This window comes from Panicum virgatum, chromosome 8K (genome assembly GCF_016808335.1).
Source record: "Panicum virgatum strain AP13 chromosome 8K, P.virgatum_v5, whole genome shotgun sequence".
Classification (NCBI taxonomy): Eukaryota; Viridiplantae; Streptophyta; class Magnoliopsida; order Poales; family Poaceae; genus Panicum; species Panicum virgatum.
In genome coordinates this window covers 25,552,079-25,559,593 of record NC_053143.1, presented here as the reverse complement: position 1 = coordinate 25,559,593, position 7,515 = coordinate 25,552,079, and the positions used below count along the sequence as shown (strand labels likewise).

The window sequence follows — 7,515 nt, the reverse complement described above, 5'->3', positions numbered from 1 at the left end:
TACAAAGGATAAACACACTCAAGTTTATCTAGTGGTAACCTTTAGCCGTCACCCCGTAAGGCAAGCACGTTCCTGGTCGGAGTGGGACTGCCACCTTGAAGGTTCTTCTCAGTCGTTGGGGGTGAAGGCGCCCTGGACATGCCTATTACAGCATCATCCAGTATCACCTCTGGAGCTTGCAGGGCTCTTCCCAGCACAAGAACCGTCCCACGCTCGGATAGCATGGGGACAAATTCTTTGGCTTTGAATGGGAGTGGCCCTGCCGCTGCCAACTGCTAACGGAAGCCAGCCCGATGGCCGCTCATAGTGAGGCGAAGCCAGCTTGCCATCCTGGCGCAGCGGAAGGACGGGTGCTCGCTTGGACGAGCATGGAGCATGGAGAAGGGCGGTCGTTCGCCAGCTCCTCCTTGGTGCTGGCACTGGGCCCCCGCGCCTTGCGGCGGAGGTCGAGGCCTGTCTGCAGCAGCACCGAGAGAGGCCTTAGCCAGACGGGGGAGAAGGCGACCATCAACTTCCCCCGAGCCATGGCCATCGGCTCCAGGCTCCATCTTGAGAGGAAGCCTTGAACCGACGCCATGCCGCTGCCGGGGAGCCCTGGCGGCTACTTGAGAGGAAACCTTGAGCCGACACTGGGGTGCCGCAGAGTGACCCACAGCAGGCGTCGCCCCAACACGCTATCGTGTCGGCTCGGAGGTGTCGTAGTGGCGACGCACAGCAGGCGCCGCTGCCATGCGCCACCGCACCTAGGACACTGCTGCTTCGGTGCCGGGGCATGCGGCGTAGGAGACGCCGTGCCGCTCTTCATTTTCTCGTCGTCGTTGCAGAAGATGAGCTCAACCTCTGAAGCCAGGAGGTGAGCGGAGATCTTGCCAATGCTTACGCGCTCCCCACCGACGGCGCCAGATGTCGTGGCTCTAAGAGGAGGGCCACAGCCGGGTGGCGTGGTGCACCCGCCTAATCCCTGAGGGTGGATACTCGGGAAAGTGCAAGCTATTCGACCGATCTACCCCTCCAGCAAGAACACATGAACACTCGAGGATTTTAGAGTGATTCGGGCCGCCGGAGCGTAATACCCTACGTCCACTTGAGAGTAGTATTGCTCTTGTGTCGGTGGATGAGTCTATCCTCTGCCTTCCAGTCCTCTTCTGGACCTGCGTTTCTCTAGCGAGCGTCTCCCTTTTATAGACCAAGGGGACGCGTACAAAGGCGTTAAAACCCCGACAGGTGGGTCTAACGTGGATATATAGTATACTGCACAGGAAGCTTCAATGGAGCTACAGCGGTTGAGCATCTCTTCTTGGATACGCTTCATCGCCTTGTAGGCTCTCTCTCCGAGGGAGGCTTCATTTGTCCTGTCGGCGAGGCGTCCGTTGAGGCGGTGTAGGTTGCGGCGTAGACTGCTGGGTCTACCGTGTAGGCATTATAAAGGGCGAAGCCGAGCCGTCATGTCGATCTGGCATAGTAGACTGACATATGCGGCGTGGACGGTGCCGTGGAGAGTAGCGCTCCGGACCACGGGGGTCCGGCTGCTCGGCCGTCAGGGCGTAGTTAAGGATAACTACGAGACCCTTGCTTAGACACAGCAAGAGGGGGTACCCCAGTCCTGGGGTACCGACACTATGAGAGAAATTAGGAGATGTTTATATATGTCATGGGAAAAACTCCTTAAACCCTTTTTGGGAAAATAAGAGAAAATTTTGATATGACATGTATGGGTTGGTATTCCATCAAAACTCCTTTAAAACCTAGTGGGGAAAATATAAACAGAAAGTGATATGGAATATCATTGATTGCAAACTTATATGAGAAAAACCTCAAAAGGAAAACTCATAAATAAGTTTGAATGTAGTATAATCTGTGGATCATTTTTTAACTAATTCTCCCTCAAAACCCAATGGGAAAATATGAGGAGAAACAATATCTTGAATATCTTCTTAAAAACTCTGGTGAGAAAGAGAATATATATATATATATCGGGTCTATTTAGCATCCCGGGTGTTGAATAATATTCAACACCCACGGCGGAGCACCACTAGCACTCCGGCGAGGAAAAATTACGGTGCAACAATGTGAGAGTAGTAATATCCTTAGATTGTGTGCTTTCAATGTAGAATTGGCCATGAAGACCCTGATTTGTCGCGGTTATTGACTGTATTAATGCATAATTGGCTTTCAATGTGACTGATTGATGGAAAATTACGGTGCAACAATGTGAAGGTAGTAAAATTCTTAGATTGTGTGCTTTCAATGCATAATTGGCCATGAGCGTGTCATATCTTTCTGTGTTTGATGTAAATGTTTAGATCTAGTATAAACTGGAATCTGCGGAAGTAAAAAACTAGGACACACTTACGTGTGGGTCGTGGCATCAAAAATTTGTTGTTCCAGTCGTGTGTGTCTTACGGGCTGTCTTGTCCCGCGTATCGCTGAAGTATAAATTGGATTGTCAGGTGGTAAAAAGTTGTGAATGAAAATAGTTTTTCGAAGGTATAAGCGTCGTGTGGAGTGCATCTGTAGTGAATCTTGACTGCAATCACAGGACGGAAAAGCAAAAGAATGGGGTTCGTGGTAAGAACAAATTATGGTGGCAATTGGGAGGGGTAGTAAAATTCGTAGCAATGTGTGTTTTTAATGCATAATTAACCTTGGAGACTCTAGTTTGTCACAGTTATGGACTGTATTAATGCACGTTTGACTGTCTCGCATGTTATTAAAACACTGCTGTACCGTTAAAAATGATGCCATCCACGGATGTTTGAGTTGCGGTCACATCAGCAATTGCAGAGTTGTTGGAATAATGCAGATGGAGTATAAAGTGGGATGTGTGGAAGTAAAAAATTTTGTGTTTCGTCGATGTTGCTATATAAGCACAATTTTACAAATTACTCTGTTTTCGTCAAAGGTAGTAAAATTCGTGATTTGTATATACTACCTCCTTTTCAGACCTGAAACGTGCACTCGTACGTTTTCATACTTAATGATGTACTTATATATACTCCTCAAGATTTGCGCGTACATCTAATTCCTGTCCACGTATATTCCTATCCAACCTGTATTGCGCATCTGTTTTAATGACCTTTTGATTTGCTGGTGCTACGAGATATTCTAGGCGTGTCCAACGTTATTGGATTGACTCTATTTCTGTGTCTTGGAGGTCGGCACCACGGACATTAGATGAGCCGTGGAAGAAAGCACAGTAGTCGTGTGCCATGTTTGGCGAGCCGTAAATACACGGCATGCAAATCTTTTGACCATACATACACCATGCATGGAATCTCTATTTATCCATTCAGGTAAAATTGCAGCAAGAGAGGGATTGCATGCATGTTAATTAATGTGAGCGAGATTAGGGAGAGCAATACACTCATGCATTTGTATTTGGGAGAGATATTCTTGCATGAGTGCAGACAAGCGGTTGCTTTGCCTCATGAGTGAATAGCCATGCATCATTATTTGGTTTAAAAACATTGAGTTCAACAAGATTAATTAATCCATTTGTATCGAAGGAATATTTTTTGTTCAAAGAGGTAATTTTCAAACATAGAGAAGTAATATCTACAATAACTATAAGTAATTTTTGAAATTTCAAATAATATTTTAATGAGTTCTACAACATTACTCCATTTGAATCAAAATATAATTCCTTATTCAAAGAAGTAATTTTCAAACATAGAAAAGTAATATCTACAATAACTTTAAGTAAGTTTAAAATTTCAAGTAAGTTGTAGGAGTAATTTTCGAAGAAAGTAATTTTCAAACATAAAGAAGTAAGTATCTTCAATGACTTTAAGTAATTTCCAAAATTTAGGACAATATTTATCAGCATCTTGACAACAATGATCTTTTGAACTTCACAATGTGCGACCAAACAAGAAGTAATATCCGGTATATGCAATCACATATCTTAAAAATCACTATATGATCACACAAAATTTGATTCAACAAAGATTAAGTGATCTACAAGCTGAACGGACAAACACATTAATTTCCCACTTTTTCCTGGAGTGAGGACAAAACCGTGTGGATTACCCACCACTTGCTGCTATTCACCATGAATCCCATGGCAGCGAGGAGAAAACAAAGCCATTAACCATGGGATCGCAAAAATGATTTTTTGTTGTCTTGAAGGAATGCTCCTGCAAGAAAGCTACTAGTAGTATTAGTTGATTGAATTGAAGCAGATAGATCAGAATGTGAGATTGCTACCCGCAAAAAAAAAAGAATGTGAGATTGCTAACCAAGAGCATGCAGTGGAGATTTAGCAGGATATGCACCGCCTGCATGTTTCCTTTTGATTTAATCTGCTGGAACACGCACGGAAGAACGAGGATTTTTAGTGTGTTTGATAATAACTAACCTGGTGTGGTACGTAGTGCCCGATCTCGAGGGCCTACTGGATCTGGGGAGCCATCCACGATCATACATTTTCACGAGGTTCACGCTGCTATCATGGATTCAATCGTCATAGGGAAGCAGACGTCGAGGAAGCTCCGACCATGCCGCCATGCATTGGAATGGCGGGATGGGCACGGGGAAGAACGGCGCTGCCTGGAGCTCTAGTTTTTAGGAGGAAGAAAGGAGAGAGAAACTAAGAGAGAATGTGGAGCTTTATTGGCTCTATTAATGACAGTGGAGTAAACTAATGGTAAATAGCTACTTTCTTGACTGTAAAATGTAGGCCAAAGTATTACAGGGTGTAGGTTTTTAATTGCATTGATGAATACGGTACGCACAGGTGGGGTAGTAATAATTACTAATGGTGAGCTGTGGATTTTACTCGCCCGAGCAAGACAAGCGCCGCCTTCAACACCCTGTGTGTAGAATAAACAATAGGTATATATATAGGGGTGCGCTATTTAACACCAGCACGTTGAATTAGTATTTAACGCGCTAGCAGCTAGCCCCGTCCGACGCCTGCACCAACAGAGACTGAAACCGGAAAAAGGTACTCTGTGTGCACGAACCCAACTAGAAAACTCGTATGGACTTTCCCGTCATCGGAAACTGGTAATCCTTTTGGCGTGTGACCGGAAATCACGTGGCAGGAAACACTTGATGCTCACCTCTCGTGACCAGAAAATATTATGTTTTGGTAGGTGGTTGTCAGCGTGTTGTTGCGGAAACCAGAAAAAAGACATTTATAACCGCGAAATAATTTATTCTTGGCCGCCAAGCTCATTCATTCCGGTTCCAGATGAAAAATAATAGTTCTCTTTTGATTATGCGGGCACAATAATTGTATTCGTAACTAATAAATTGATAAATCTCATTGGTACAAAATCACGTGTGATGAAGCTATTCACAAGGATGTACTAGTCCAAAGAATCAAAGTTCGATCTTGGCATTCTTCCTCTTCCATATATGGTTTTCTGAGGTTCCACATCAACAGTTTCACATTTGCGCAGGGGCAGGAAGACCTAGAACATCAGAGCGCAGCAGCAGCTGCAGTGACCAATGCTGGGAAAAGCACCTTTTGGTGATGCTTGTACCTACAAGAACGCATAAATTTCAGCAGTCGTACTTGAAACTATCAAAGGGATGGATTTTATACATACATATCACTAGTTTTTGCAGTAATTCAATGTACATATTTGCAAAGATAACCGCCACTTGTTTTTTCAATCCAAATTTTCAAGATTCACACTAAAAACAACAGTAAGTTAATAGTATAATTAACTTGCATAAATGTGAATAAAGGACATGAATTTACTGCAAGCCGTGTCACTGCAGGTTTAAGATCATTGCGGTGGAATGTACCCACCATCACGCAGCTACAGAGACAATGACGAATCTTAAATTCAGAAATATGCAAATTACTGCAGATGAATCTTTTATTTACATAATACTATCAGATTCACTGCAAAATCTGCAAGCGCAGTCCAATCACATTATTCCTTCTTGAAGCTCACATTTTTATAATCAGCAGGCTATGCGAACTGATCCAAACTGATGGCATGGAATTGTATTTCAGTCAAAAGAAACAATAACCACCCGCCAGAGGAACATTAATTGAAGAGAGCCACATAGACTTATTTCTCCACCTTAAACGATAGTATCATCTGATTGCTCGATTAAGCACAAAAACTCTGAACAACAAGATAAAATCAGATCAGTAAATACGGTGAATTTAACACAAAAAAGAACCAATCACTAGCAGGTTCAAACGAAGTAAAATTAGTATCCAAAAATACAGAACTGTAGATCAATCAACTATACTATGGTAAAACGTGGTCCTATCAGCATAAATTTGATTATGCATCTTATTTTTGGTTCATAGAGTTACAGATCTTCCTCTTAATAAAAAATGGTGGGGGTCCGTTTACCCCTCCGGCAGCTTTTTTTTATAGAGTTACAGATAACTGACCAGATTTGAGTTGCTGAAAATGAATCATGCCGGCGGCAGCCGCCGCCACAAGCACATCCGTCGTGCTGCTGTCGCCCCAAGCACCAGAATTGCTAGCCACGGATACTAATTAAATCTTAAATTTTACACATCACCGCAATATATACCTATCGTACGGCTCACCTGGAGGACGGAGCCCACGACATCTGGTACTTGACCGCCGGGCGCCGGCAGGCTGCTGCTCCACACCCCTGGGTGCAGGTGTTTGGAGGCAGCTTCGGCAGCAGATGGCAGTATCGGCTCCCCCGTCAAGGTGCTTGCGCGGGCGGCTGCTTCACCATGTCAGATTCGAAGCAGGCGCTGCATGGGGATGGAGGCCGCAGCCCCAAGCAGCGATGGATGGCGGAGAGGAGTAGGAGCGCAGCATGATGGAGGATGAGATCACGACGAATCGCCTCACCGCCACTTCCTGCTTATCCGGATCTAGAGCAGTTTCTGGTGTGGGAGAGGAAAGGAGGAAATGATCGTGGGCTCAGTTGGGAGTTGGGACCCACGGTGTATGAGAAAAATGATCATTTCCATTTTCCGGTTTGAACCTTCTAAATTTCCAATTGTAGGATGGATGCTAGTTGGTTTGGATCATTTTTTTGGTTTAAAGAAGAATTTTCCGGTTTCAAATTAAAGTTTTTCGGTTTCGATTTGGATAGAGGAATGATCAGTGTGCAGTGTGCTAAATAACTTATTCAGCACCCTATGTGATATATATATATGTGTGTGTGTGTTCCCTTCGGGTGAAACTGCCTGGGGAGACGGCAGGATCCCGCGCCGTGTCGGCCGTGTCCATAGATGTCCGGGGAGCGGAGAGGTGCTGAGCCTTTATGGCCCAGGAGCGTGCAAGAAGTGCGGTGAGTACCGAGTAGGACTTTACAAACAGAGAGACAAGCAGCCCGGCAGCCGTGTTGGCCTCGCCAGCCCAGAAGAAGATCCTAATATAAGAACGAACTCATACGAAGCTGAATTCATACGTTCCGAATATTATATCTGCCGCCGAATACTTTATATATCCCTAATCGCGCCGCATACAATACTCCCTAATCAGGCCGAATAAAGAATACATATCCCCTAATCGCACCGAATACAATACTCAGGCCGAATAAAGAATCTGTCCAAAT

At 44.6% G+C, this 7,515-nt stretch overlaps 1 long non-coding RNA gene across 1 annotated transcript; it reads right to left on the bottom strand.

Moving 5' to 3' along the window:
- Positions 1-5,131: 5,131 nt before the first annotated feature.
- LOC120644272 lies at positions 5,132-6,885 on the bottom strand. Its single transcript, XR_005663558.1, has 2 exons — positions 5,910-6,885; positions 5,132-5,489 (listed from the first exon to the last, which is right to left on the bottom strand). It is a non-coding gene; the product is annotated as an uncharacterized LOC120644272 (long non-coding RNA).
- Positions 6,886-7,515: the final 630 nt, after the last annotated feature.